Source organism: Podarcis muralis, chromosome 4, assembly GCF_964188315.1.
Source record: "Podarcis muralis chromosome 4, rPodMur119.hap1.1, whole genome shotgun sequence".
In the NCBI taxonomy this organism is placed as follows: Eukaryota; Metazoa; Chordata; class Lepidosauria; order Squamata; family Lacertidae; genus Podarcis; species Podarcis muralis.
In genome coordinates, this window is record NC_135658.1 from 30,123,610 (window position 1) to 30,137,907 (window position 14,298).

Genomic DNA, 14,298 nt, shown 5'->3' on the forward strand with positions numbered 1-14,298 from the left:
GTCCTGAACACAGCGGAATGATGAGGAGTACGTGCCACATGCTTAATTTTGCTTTATTTACACTTCAATGCTGAGAGATTACAAACATGCATCTTGCCTCTGCGAGAGCAGAGAAGCAACCTCCTTCTCCTCGGAGCACCGAGAGAAAAGTGACAAACAGGAAACCAGTGTACGTCACATCCAGTCTCCCGTTCCCGTGGGAAACCCAACAGTACTCTGACTGTGGAATGCAAAACATTGTCCCATGACAAGCACTTCACTGCACAGTGAAGAGAGCATAAACCAACATCGTCCCCCCTGTCTCCCCACACTACCCCTCTGCACAGCTGTCGTAGGGGGCCAGGTTGAAAAGATGGGCAACTCTGTTTCAAGAGGGGCTATAGGAACCATTTCAGCACCATTTATCCTGTCACGAGACTCTTAAAGCCACAACAATCTTCTCAAGATCTGAAGTCTAGCTGCTATTTTCTCCGGAACTTAGCTTGAGCATGAACAGATCCTAGAATTCCTGGCGAAATCCTGGATGAGTTTCTGTTGAATTTCCACCCTTCAAATTTCTGTCTGTTGTGCAGTTCTTAAAGGGACGGAAAACCTTTCAGAACAATAGTGGCAATGGAGGGTTGATAAGCGCCGTAGGGATAGAAGACCACAGATTTGTGATGCGTTGTGTGATGAAAGGTTTCAAACACGAGAATGGGGAAATCTTGTAAGAAGCCTTTTCTCTTTTCACCTGGGAACAGCAGTTCTGTTCATTCATGGATTTGGCAGTCCAATTGCATACCATATCACCTATAAGCGTCAGGGTTTAGAATGCCAGGGACCTGGCAGTTCTTCGTTACTGGAGAAGCTAAATTCAGCTGCACCTCTGAAACACCTGTTCTGTTTTCACCTCGAAGCTGCATCCTGAAACAGACTGCCCTCACCTGGCTGCAGGGCGACAGTGGCCTTGAGAGTTTATTTTATCTTGCTTTTCCTCCCAAAACTGGGCCTCCAGAGTTATAATAAATGTAGTAAATACAATAAAGTAAACACAACATCACAACAATCAAAGAATACAGCAGCATGCATTTTTAACATTTCAATACCCTTTTGTCACTAGATGGCAGTCTTTTCATTGCTTCCAAGTTAAGAAGAGCATGACTAGTCAGATTCTTAGCCCAGTTTAGGAAATGTAGTCTGATGTAATCTGAAGTCACATTTTGTCCTCCCAAACCTGTCATTTTCAGACAATGTAAGTGGTCGTCATCAAATTTAGCTGAGAAAATGTTACATACAAGCTTGACTGATGACCTATATTTACTTTGCCCAGTTTGCTGTATTCAACAGCATCAAAATCCTGCAATAGCCTGTGTTGGAACATGAAAAATTATATTGTGCCACATTCAGCTGTTTGCTAAGAATACATAAACTGCACACCCAGGTGCTAGTCCAGCCTTCCACATCTTAAAATCTGCAGGTCTTAAGGCTCCTTTTGTTGCAGGATGTAGGGCTGCAATATGTCCTCTGTTTCCAGGATACGTCTTCTATTTCGTCGGTATGTAAAATGAGAATCGTCATAGGTAAAAGTAGAAGTCGGCAACTTATACAATAGCCAAATTTAGGTCACCACCCGAATGTTATTCCAAATTATCTAACAGCTTTACTGAAATCTGCGATGCTTTCATGTTTATTGCAGAAGCTAGGGGTGCAAGTAGGCAGGACGAGATCTGGGATCAGATATCCCGTGTTTATTTGAAGTTAAAAGTAGCTGAGGGATGCGGGTGGTGCTGTGGTGTAAACCACTCATCCTTGGGCTTGCCGATCGGAAGGTTAGTGGTTCGAATCTCCGCGACGGGGTGAGCTCCCGTTGCTCTGTCCCAGCTCCTGCCAACCTAGCAGTTTGAAAGCACGCCAGTGCAAGTAGATAAATAGGTACCACTCCAGCGGGAAGGTAAACGGCGTTTCCGTGCACTGCTCTGGTTTTGCCAGAAACAGCTTAGTCATGCTGGCCACATGACCCAGAAAAACTGTCTGCAGACAAACGCCAGCTCCCTCGGCCAGTAAAGCGAGATGAACGCCGCAACCCCAGAGTTGTTCGCAACTGGACTTAACTGTCAGGGGTCCTTTACCTTTACCTTTAAGTAGCTGAGGGATTGGGGACTGAATCAGGTTGCAGCTGTGGTAACAAAGGAGGGGGGTTTAGCTCCATCCCTACATCATTTCACTGATTTCCTCCATCCTTTCTGATTGCAGAATCTGCCTATGGCAGAAATACACAGGTACCCTATTCCACACCTTTTTTCAGGGGGAAGTGTTAAAGCAGGAAGACCCTGCTCTCCCATAGAACCTTAGTCTTCTGAAGCTGCTAAAAATGCCCCATGGAGAATCTAATCACAGATCTCCTGCCGTCTCATATGGTTTGATCCTAATCCGGCTCGGCTCATAGGTGAGAGGGATGGTCAGTGTATGGATTGAAGCAATAAAGAGTTTACTGTGGGTCGCAAAGATCAGATGTGCATTCAGTTCCTCCTATGGCTCATGGCGACTGCAGCTAAGTATCATTCAAAGCTTGTCAGGTAGATCTCATCTGATGTACTTAGCAGAATGAATCCTCGAAAAGGACCATTTGAGGGGAGTTTGTTTTTGTTCAATGGCTGGCTTCCTAGGAATCACAGCTGAGCTCCTTCCTAGGTATTCTCGTGTGTGCAAATGTTTGGATCAAATGAATATTTATCCAATAAATTAAAACATCCACAACATATTCTGATCTGTTGTGCAAATAATTCAGTTTTTAAAATATGTACCTAAACATTTTTTAAAGGATTTCTCTAATAAAACAATGAAAAGTTCAGTGGCACCTTAAAGGAGACTAACAAATATAATGATGTTTAAATGTCAGGTGGTGATGTGGTTTTTGGACCTGGAAAGCAAAGAGGGAGATGCATTCCTTATTCCTAAAGGAACCAAAGAACTCTATGAAAGTCTATTGAGAGGGTGTTTTTTTCTTACATCAGACTCTCATGGCTTGAATTTGTAATGAACTTGTAATGAAACGTTAGTTGAAAATTACCCTGACATAGCAATTAAAACAAACATCAACACATGTTTTAAAGCAACATATCTTTAGTGGTGTGATTCCACAAGTGGGGAAATTGTTCCTAGCTTGTTTTTAAAGAGAAAAAAGAAGCATAAAACCATCTTTTCTCTGCTTGAAGACATTACAAAAGAGCCAGCTTATTCATGGATGCAGTTTCCCACATTCTATTTAAACAAATTAGATTGTAGCCAATGCTAGTCCTACCCAGAGTAGACCGGTTGAAATTAAGAGCCCAAGTTAATCTCATATGTATATATATAATCACATATAATATATATATAATTTCAATGGGTCTACTCTGCGTCAGACTATCAATATAATTGGGCTAAAAGAAACAAGTTGCACAAGGAGATGCCCATAACAGTTTACAATTTACTTGTTGCTCTTTTGAGGCCATACTATTATAACAAGTTCATCAGTGAAGTGTATCAGAGCCAAGGAAGGTCTATCATTCACATACAGTGGTGCCTTGGGTTACATATGCTTCAGGTTACAGACACTTCAGGTTACAGACTCCGCTAACCCAGAAATAGTACCTCGAGTTAAGAACTTTGCTTCAGGATGAGAACAGAAATCACGCAGCGGCGGCATGGCAGCAGCAGGAGGCCCCATTAGCTAAAGTGGTGCTTCAGGTTAAGAACAGTTTCAGGTTGGGGGGCCACCAGGTGGCGCGTTGGAAGATGGCCAACAATAACATCTCTCTGACCCATACGAGCTAATTAAGGGGCTGCTATGGGAAGTATGCAGTCTTCCTACCCCCCCCCAGGAGACGGGGGGCGCTGCCTTGCCAGCGGTGTTCACAATGCACCCCCTGAACCGAGAGATGGGGGTGCCGAACACTTGGCATGAGCCCTCGGTGAAGTCAGATCTTCCTGACGCCGATTCCAATTAGCGCGTGCTGGTTAGCTTCAGCTCAGAATTATAATTGGAAACATACGATTGGAATGAAGCTGAAGCACATATATCAAGTAATATTCGAGAGATAAGACTGCTGATTAATGGATCTCTGTGACTGGGAGTGACGGATGGATAAGTAAATCTTCTGATGAATCACCACTAGGAGACTGTATGTTTGGAATGAAGGGGGGTGGAGGAAAAAACTTTTTTTTCTTTGCACGATGTGATACTAATAACCCTTCACCCCAGATAGAAATAAGATCGTTGCGTTTTTACTAATCACAAGCAGGAATTCAAGAACTGTGTGGGATGGATTATAACAGGAGAGAGGATTGGTGAACGGTGAGAAAGAGGAAAATTTTCATGACGCAGTTAAAAAATGGCGTCTCGCCAAGACAGGCTTGCCGGAGAAAGAAGGACAGGGGGAGGGGAATCAGGATCATTTGAAAGAGAAGGAATGTTGGAACGCAAGCTTGACCTGACAGAGCCTCCTGATTCATTTGATTTATTTGGCAAGCCTGAGAAAAGTAAAGGACAGACCGAAGATATATATATATATATTTTGAAGCATTGAACAGAGGCTGTCCCTGAGTGATATGATCTTTGGAGAGTACAAAACCCACACAAAGGATGCCTGTTTTCAATCTGCTTGTGAAAATTATCAGAGATCGCAAAGAAAGGAATATACGATAACAACAAGAAGAGAAAGAAAGTAATAAAGGACTATCTGGATTGAACTGGATAGAACTGTCTAATTAAAGCAGTAATATAAGTGATGTTTGGACTCGTTCAGAGTTTTGGACTCGTGCGGAGCTTGATGTATGGGTACCCCCAACAAAATTTAAAATTTGGCTGTATAATTTGGAACTAATGTGATTTGGATAATGTGATGTGATTGGCCTGTTAATAAAAATTATTATTATTATTTTTTTAAAAAAGAACAGTTTCAGGTTAAGAACGGACCTCCGGAACGAACTAAGTACTTAACCCGGGGTACCACTGTATTCAGTCAATCCCAGAGTTTCAGCACTCATTTGAGCCCAGAAGCTAAACATGGAAAATGAAATGCCAGGATGAGGATTCCAGTCTGTTTTCTTCTGTGTCACGGTTGAGCGCTATGCATTGTAAAACTTGGGGAAAGCAGCCTCAGAGGCACAAATGATCAGAGAACTGAAAGTAAAGTTAGCCTGGGCCACTGTTCTGCCTACGAAGAAGACATAATTCAATTCATCTGGAGTTGGCTTTGCGGCAGCTGCACACTTTCTGGCCTGGGGGATAAACTGTGTCCCTGTTGAACGCAGATGTGCCAGTGAAAGTTCTTTTTATATTGTTTTTATTGTTTTTCAGGTACACTGGAACAAGTTATCCCAAGCAAAAGTACAGAATGTAGACAAATGTAATGAATCCCCGAGTCGACATGAGGCACTTTGACTTGGCTGAAGCGAAAATCATCTCCCTGGATTGCAGGAGGACACTCTGATGTCAAATAATAAAACTGATACATTACTGTCACACCCAAGAAAAGTCTAAAAAAATTGTTAACAGTTTAATATATAAAGCAATGAAATCAATTTCATCTATAAAAAACAACACAATCATTTAAAAATAATTCCATGTATAAAAACAGTTTAAAATAGCTCCAATATAGATGCAGGTTGGGATAATTAACCCCCACTTAGAACACATGTTGGAAGAGGGAGGTCTTCATTCAATAGGTGCCAAAAATAGGTGAATAAGAAATGGGAAGAAATGCTAAAGGAAGAAGAAGAGGAGGAGGAGTTTGGATTTGATATCCCACTTTATCACTACCCGAAGGAGTCTCAAAGTGGCTAACATTCTCCTTTCCCTTCATCCCCCACAACAAACACTCTGTGAGGTGAGTGGGGCTGAGAGACTTCAAAGAAGTGTGACTAGTCCAAGGTCACCCAGCAGCTGCATGTGGAGGAGCAGAGACGCGAACCGGGTTCCCCAGATTACGAGCCCACCGCTCTTAACCACTACACCACACTGGCTCTAAAGGATAGCTGCCACAACACTACAGACCTGATTCCTGTATCAGACAGAGTGGACTTTCTGATATCAAAGACAATCTTCGGGTCATGCATCTTATCTTACAAGGGGAGCACCACCCCATTTAGAACGAGCTGTGTAACCTCTCCCAGATGCCAGAATTCCTGGGTAACTATCTGGATTAATTTCCATCTTGTTCAGCTCCCATCTGTCCTGAACTGTTGCCAGTGACTGTTGATGTTGTAATCATTTGATGTTATAGCTATTAAGCATCGGCCCATGATAACCCTTACGGTTGTCTGAACTCAGAAATGGAGCACTTACTATGATCACTGGGCGTAGGCTGTCTCAATGGCTCCCCCAATTCAAGCAATGCCCTCCCGGTTAAGAAGAAGAAGAGTTTGGATTTGATATCCCACTTTATCACTCCCCTTCAGGAGTCTCAAAGCGGCTAACATTCTCCTTTCCCTTCCTCCCCCACAACAAACACTCTGTGAGGTGAGTGGGGCTGAGAGACTTCAAAGAAGTGTGACTAGCCCAAGGTCACCCAGCAGCTGCATGTGGAGGAGCGGAGACACGAACCCGGTTCCCCAGATTACAAGTCTGCCATTCTTAACCACTACACCACAAAGCATCTCAAGGTCCGCCTCTCCCCATTTCCACCAACCCTGTGATCATCTGAGCCCTTGTCTCCACAAGAGGTCTAGAGGGTGGCAACAAGAGAGTGGACCTTTTCTATGTTGGCTCCCTGTTTGTGGAATGCTCTCTTCAGGGAGGCTCTCCTGGCGCCATCATTATATATCTTTAGGCGCCAGGCAAAAACTTTCCTCTATTTTCCTTCGGCCTTTAACTATCTGTGGCCTTTTAGAATTGGGTGGGGTGTTTTTAATGTGTTTTCTTCCACCCCTTGGTTTTATTGTATCAACATGGAGGGCATGGTCTGTTATGGGTTGGTTTGTTGTAAGTCGCTTTGGGTTGCCCTGTGCAAGATAAAGCAACTAAAAACTCAATAATAATAATAAGCATTTGTAAGTGGTCATCACGCTGAGAGTTTGCATCCTCTCCTGTTGCTTCAATAATTTTCAAAGGTATACACAAAATGTCTGGGTTGAAATTTGGAAGTCCCAGCGGGCGACTTTCTTTTATCGGTGGTGTTTTGAAGATGTTAGCATGCCCCAATTGTGTATTATTTAAAATTGCAGTCAATTTTCTTATCCTATAGTTCGGGTCATTTATTCTTTCCTTTTTTTATGACAGGCATAAATAATGCCTAAGTGGTTCTATTTTTCTTTTGCAGAGGCACATAAAAGACGGAAGATTAATCTTCCAATTTAAACTGCGGCTTGAGGCATTTGCTAGATGCTTAAATGACAGCTAAGAGATAGTTTATGATTCCCTAGGTTGGGGCTCAAGGAAGAATTCAAATGCCCAGAATTTATGCAACTATTGTGGGGAATCAATAGCTACCTTTATGAAATAAATTACACCAGCGTCTAGCAGATGGTTATGCATGCAAAACAGCAATACAGGGAACATCAAAGCCGTTTATTGCAAGTTCCTTAAATGATTTTGTGTCAAGGTGTGTAGGTTATAAAACACGAAATACTTATTCCCTGCAGCATCTGGGACAGAACAGAGAATCAAGAAATTGACTTTGTATTGTGCCTAAAATCCCAATCACTTTCCTCGTGCAGTTAAGATATCAAGGGCAGCAATTTGCGGAGGAAAGCAACTCTCATTTTGACTCATTTTTCAAGAATTCATAAAGCATTTGATTTATCATTGTTCACATGGCAAACAACAACATCTTGCCTGTACTACAGATTAACTGTAATCCATGGGCGTAGCCAAGGAGAGGCTCCCCCCAAATCAATAAAAATACATAGCTAACTCAGGTTCTGCCCCCTCCCCAGAAAAGGCCTGCCCCCCCCCCCCACAAAAATCCTGGCTATGCCCATATGGCTTCTTTGTTTTGGCACCAGCTTAACTGTAATATGATTTATTTGTTTTGGCATCAAGTAGCTTTAAGAAAACATCCCATTTATATCGATGCCTGTGAATAGTCTTCTGTAATTGCATGTACTGTACTTTGGCATAATTTTTGTTGCACATCACTCCAATTGCCAAGCAGCCAAAAGATTCCATGGCTTCCAGCACTTATCTGGGGTTTGGTGTACTTGGAAGGAAAGTCAGAGGGGCCTGTGTCATCTTCTGGGTATATGGTTTTATTTACACTTATATACAACCTGAGCATAAGGCAGAGGGGCTCACAGCACAGACATCCCAAAAGATCTTGCTTCTCCATTAGTCACAGCTTTGGACCCAGCACAGAGCAAGCAGGTGTCTGTGTCTCCTGTTTCCAGCTCAGTTCACACACATGATCTCGGGCTGTTGTTCTCCTACCTAGCAGCTATAAGGGGTGTGTGTGTGGAAAGGCCCACCCATTTGTTCTAAGTCACAGAGCATCTTCTTTGGTTCTGCTAATCGTGGTGTTTAACTAGTCAGCCGAAACCATTATCTAGACCAGTGATGGCCAAACTTGGCCCTCCAGCTGTTATGGGACTACAATTCCCATCAACCCGGACCACTGGTTGTGTTAGCTAGGGATGATGGGAATTGTAGTCCCAAAACAGCTGGAGGGCCAAGTTTGGCCATCACTGATAGACAAAGGGACTGCTTGGGCAAGCTTACTGACATACATTCTACCCCCAACAGATACAGGATCCTAGGAATTGGAAGGGACTCAGGGCATCATCCAGACTGAGCCCCCCCCCCCCCAATTCCCAACATTATTATTACTGCAATGAATGGTGTCAGAGACTCCTGTCATTTTCAGTTCACATGCAGTAACTTTTTCTACATGTCTCCTTGCAAGTTGAAAAAACAATCTGGCCACATGATGGAGTGACCAGATGACTAATTGCACCCTAATAGTCTCCTGTAGCTGCAATCTACGATACATATTAGAGATGCCCAGCCAAGGATGAGACCTGCCCATGTGAATTGCATCTAAAGGGGGAAATTAAGGGGAGAAACTTAATTCAGTCAACTGGCAGCTCTTATGAACATAGCTTGCACAAATCATTCTTGGCTGATTCTGGTATAGTAAGTTCTACTACATTTTTTAAGATTTGCCTTGAGAGCATCTTTAAACCTCTTTTGTTATCCACCAGTATTTTGCTTTCCATTCTTAAGTTGGGTGTAGTTCCAGAATTGGCCTCCACAGTCACCTACAGACTCACAGTTAAGACCTTGTTCATGGGAAGAAAATCTTACTTGGCTTCAAGTGATCGAAGAAGAAGAAGAAGAAGAAGAAGAAGAAGAAGAAGAAGAAGAGGAGGAGGAGGAGGAGGAGGAGGAGGAGGAAGAAGAAGAAGAAGAAGAAGAAGAAGAAAGTTCTACATATTTTGATCTCCAAAATGATTCTAGGACAGTCCAGGGTGGAAAATGGTTGTGTCCTAATAGTTACTCCTGTAACTGGGATGTGGCAGGAATCGGGGGTGGTTCCAGACAGGCTGTTTATTCACATAAGGTTTGGTGGTTAGCTCATGCTTTCTAGTGCAATTATAACATCTATTTTTCTAGCTGCGAAAAAAATAAGAAAAGTGACAAAAATTGCACCAGTGACCTCAATCACTGCTGTGTAACCACTTTGTGAAGATATCAGAAGAACGCTAAAAAAAAAAGAGAGAGAGATAAGGTTTCGTGCCAACTTCTCAGTGCAAATGCCCCATTAACAGCCAGTCTGGAAATTTCATTTGAAGGACCCTGCTCACAAGATCACCCTGTGAAACATTTTGCGTGTGACTTGCTTCTGGCATAACCTTTCCTGTTGCTGAAGCCTTGTTTTCAAGCTTAACTTTGCAGGAGGTTTTTGCTGTAGTGTAGGCCACCTGTCCACTGTTTGGCAGCTTCCTCTGCCTCTGAGATTCTCTCTTGTCACCTGTCAACCTGATTCAGAGGGGGAGACTCCAAGAGCCTCCTTTTTTGTGAATTCAAGATAGATTTAGCCAGCTGCTGTCAAGAGGACCCCAGAAAGAAAAAGAAAAAACACCCACCAATAAGTAATGTGAAATATATGAAATTCAGAGTTTATATACCATTATTTTCGCCAAGGAGCTCAAGGTGTATATGGTCCCCCCCCATCTCATTTAAAACTCACAACCCTTTGAGATAGGTTAGCCTGAGAGCAGGGGCAGCATATTCTGTTTTGCCGCCTGCAGCCAAACAGGAAAAGTGCTGTCCTTCCCACCGCCTCTCCACCAAAAGCTTGGCCACTGAGGTTGTGCACCGGTGGCAGCCTCCAGTGAGATCTTGTGAGAACTTGCCGGGTTCTGCTGCCACACCCACCCAACCTTGGCGGTGAAGGGGCAAGTGGGGTGCCCACGGAATCCTCTGCCACCCAAGGTGGCTTCTTCAGCCTGCCCCATGGGTGGGCCGGCCCTAGCTGAGAGGCAGGGACTGGCCTAAGGTCACCCACTAAGCTCCATGGCCAAGTAGGGATTTGAATCCTAATCTCCCAGACCCGAGTCCAACACTAGGGAAATGCACTTAAAAAGAGTTGGACAGGGAAATGGTTAACAGGAAGACATATATACACCCCCACAAGCCAATCAGGATGAATGCTGAATGTCGTGTGGATTTTATGGAGGTTGCCCTAAACCTCCCATGACTTTCGTTGTGTGTGGAGATCCTGTAACTAGTTCCACATTTTGTTTTGTTCAAAAAATGCAGGCCAACAGGCAGCAGACTTCCTCTCCTTCGGTGAATAATAGCCTCTGCCACTTCTCTTGCTTTATTGTAGCATTTTTGCACCTGTGTTTCACAGGGTAGTGCTGAATTAACCAGGGGAACATTACGATTCCCATTGTGCCAAGAGGAAAACTGATGGAAAGAGATACTGGCATCTCAATTAAGCCCAAGGTACCTGGCTCGTCTGCTGATTTGGTCTCATTGAAGTAAATGGGAACAAATCAATTTAAATTGGAATTACTTTGGCGAGTAGAGGAGAGAATAGAAATGCTTTCAGCACGACCCCACAGATTAGCTTTGGCACAGCAGAATCCTGTTTTAGCAGCAAGGGAGCACCTGAAACCACCAGCTCCTTGTGTTGCTTCCTCTTGAAGTTGGTTCTGAAAATCTCTAGGATCTCTGCTTTTCACTGCCGCATTTGGATGAATACAATAGATTGTGCTCTGAAGGGATTAGTAATAAGGATATTTATCTGTGTGCCACTTTGGACTGGGACATTTTTCCTGTGGACAGCCTCGTGCAAATATTCTTATCTAGCAGACAAAGATCAACAAATGAACATAGAAAAATCCTTTGAGTAAACAGTTTCTCGTGAATGCCCTTTATAACTGCTAACATTGTAAGTCAGCGATAGTCTGTTTGCTTTAGATAAAAGTGCCTCTGTATATTAGCCACTCTTGCAAGCTCATCTGAATGATCCATGATCCATTTCAAGCTTTGCAAATGTCTCCTTTAATTCATGGGAGCAGCAGCTTTCCACATCACCCCAGAGAACCAGGCAGAGGGCCTTCTCGGTAGTGGCGCCCACTCTGTGGAATGCCCTCCCATCAGATGTAAAAACAGATAAACAACTATGAGACTTTTAGAAGACATCTGAAGGCAACCCTGTTCAGGAAAGTTTTTAATGGTTGATGTTTCATTGTGTTTTTAGTATTTTATTGGGAGCCGCCCAGAGTAGTTGGGGCAACCCAGTCAGATGGGAGGATAATAATAATAATAATAATAATAATAATAATAATAATAATAATAATATAGCTAAAAGTATTTTGTTGATTCTCCAACTAGGTTGCAATATACTTCTTCAGATGCTAGAGAGCCACTGGCAGCCACAGTAAATAATACTGGGGTAGTTGAGCAAATGGTCTGGCTTGTGCATGACGTAAACCGGAAGCCAAAAAGAATCTTGCTTAACTACAAAATGAATAATATGCCAATAACTAAAAAGGATGCTAATGGTTTTTCTAAGCTGCTTCACTTATGATGATGAAATCCCTGCATCTTTTCTCTGTTCCTTTTGATAATACCTCTGTATTAAAAATAAAATAAAAACGGTGCAAAAACCAAAGCATGATTAGTCAGGCAGAACATAATGCATTTAAACGAATGGCTGAAAGAATTCTCTGCCTGCTCCAATCCAGGCACCTGGCAAGCACAGAATTCTATGAAGAAATCATTTTATTGCGCTTGACAGTATTATTAAACTTTAACCGCTTTCATTGTCTAATGCCGTGATGTTCCCATAGCTGAAATAAAGAGGCTTAAAGAAGTATTTACTAGATTCTCTAACACAATGTCTCAAAGTAAAACAAAATTAAAGAGTGCTGCCAATCCAGGATTTGCAATAAATTGGCACCCATTTTATGTAAGATTTCAAATGCCACGCAGCACCAAGCAGTGTATTGAACAAGCAATGTGTGAAATGTTAAGCCTTTGGGAAGTTAATGATCAAGGACTGATGTCTCATCTCCCCCTTAGCTGCCAGTCCCAAAGTTACTTCAGGATTTGTAGAGGCGAGTGGGGAGCTGTTAGTCGCAGTAGCTGCAGAGTTTAATTGCCTGTCTAGAAGCAAATCATACACAACCCTCCCATTTGTTACTCCTCTCTTCCACTATTAAACTGCACAAGAAATGAGAGAAGAGGAACCCTCCAGACATATTATATACAGATTATGAATCATCTTCATCCTTATTTTTTTCCCCTGCTCATCAACTGAAAAAGCTCCCATTGGCTTTCAGAACAAGCAAGTTCCTGCCCTCAGGGTTACAATCTTAAAGGCATATCACCAAAGGGAAAGGGGAAGGAGAGGGCAAAGGAAAAAAGCAAATTCAGGCACTAGTTCTTAAATTTACAGAATTGCTATAACAATCAACTAGAATGAAAGAAGAGGTCAAAAGGAGCTGGTCTCTCAGCAGTGTTGATGGAATACCCTTGCTTTTGCAGTCTGATGAAATGGAAACTTTTGTTCTAGGTGACAGCAATTCTAATTACTCCATCTGAAATCCACAGATGTTGTACCATTACATTTAACATGCTTCTCAGGTCTGCTGCAAAAGATTGCGCAGCCCCTTCCTCTTTTTGAAATAATAATATTTTTTTATTAATTTTCAATTATAGTCCGATAATAGCTTCATTATAACAATACCAATTTGTTATAACATACCAATTTATAATACAATTATTAATGTCAATTGTTCAAATACCAAATTATATAATTTAGATAAAGTAGCCCCCTGCGTGCTAATTTGATGGTTTTCTTTACTTCTGCATTCCAAAATCTTATAAATTTCAATTACATTCCTGTTATAATAACAATCCCTTATACAACAACTGCAATATTAAGAACTTCTATTCAAGTTGACACATAAAATGATACCCCATTGTTGTTCCAGAAATTTCTCCATCACTCCACCCCGTGCTTCATTGTTTTGCAACTTTAACAACAGCTGCAAAAGTCACTCTGTCCTAGTAAATAACTTGTTGTCACCATTTTTCCTCTCAGCATGGGAAGAAGAACAGTCTGTCGAACTGCAGATGACTCCATAAAGAACATTATCTGTTCCTTGTCAGTTCACAGACTCCTTTCATTCTTCCTTCCAACTGAAGTTACATGAGCAATTATACTTCCAATTAAGTTAAATTCCAAGTTCTCTTAGCATTGTTCAGTTCACTTCATAAATAATAAAGGTCGGGGAAGAGTCAGCTCAAAGTTTCCATCGTAAACCTTTTGCAAAATAGAGCTTCCCTCCCTTTTCCCTTTTTTTACACACACAGTTCCGTTTGATGTTATATACCATATTTATAATCCAATTTCTTCCATGCTCGCTTGCACAAATGTAATTTGAACTAATATTCAGAGGAGGGTTGCCAAATCATAAACGTAGAGAAGAAAACTTTAAATAAAGAAACTGTAGGCTCCCTCCCCCCCCCGCCTTTTGCACGGAATGAAGTCTTATCTCAAGTTCAAACCTTAAAGTCCTTGCAGTTGGTTTGTTCCGCAGTTTGCGATCTCATCTATTCTAGCACATGCCTGTACTTTAGTCCAATTAAGCTCTAATTAACAGGAGAGCCCCTGCAACACAGCCTCTTCCTCTTGTCTTCCCCCTGCTGCCCGTTTGACCTAATCTCCCTCCCCCAAATTATTCCCCCGCCCCATAGTTTTGCCACGAAAATTAGCAGCAGCAGCACTGGTGCTTTCTCCCCTCCTCACTCTGAGGAAGAACCCACAAAAACCTTCCTCAGAGCATGGCATCCTGGTCGAGGGGGCTAGAAATGTGCCTGTACTG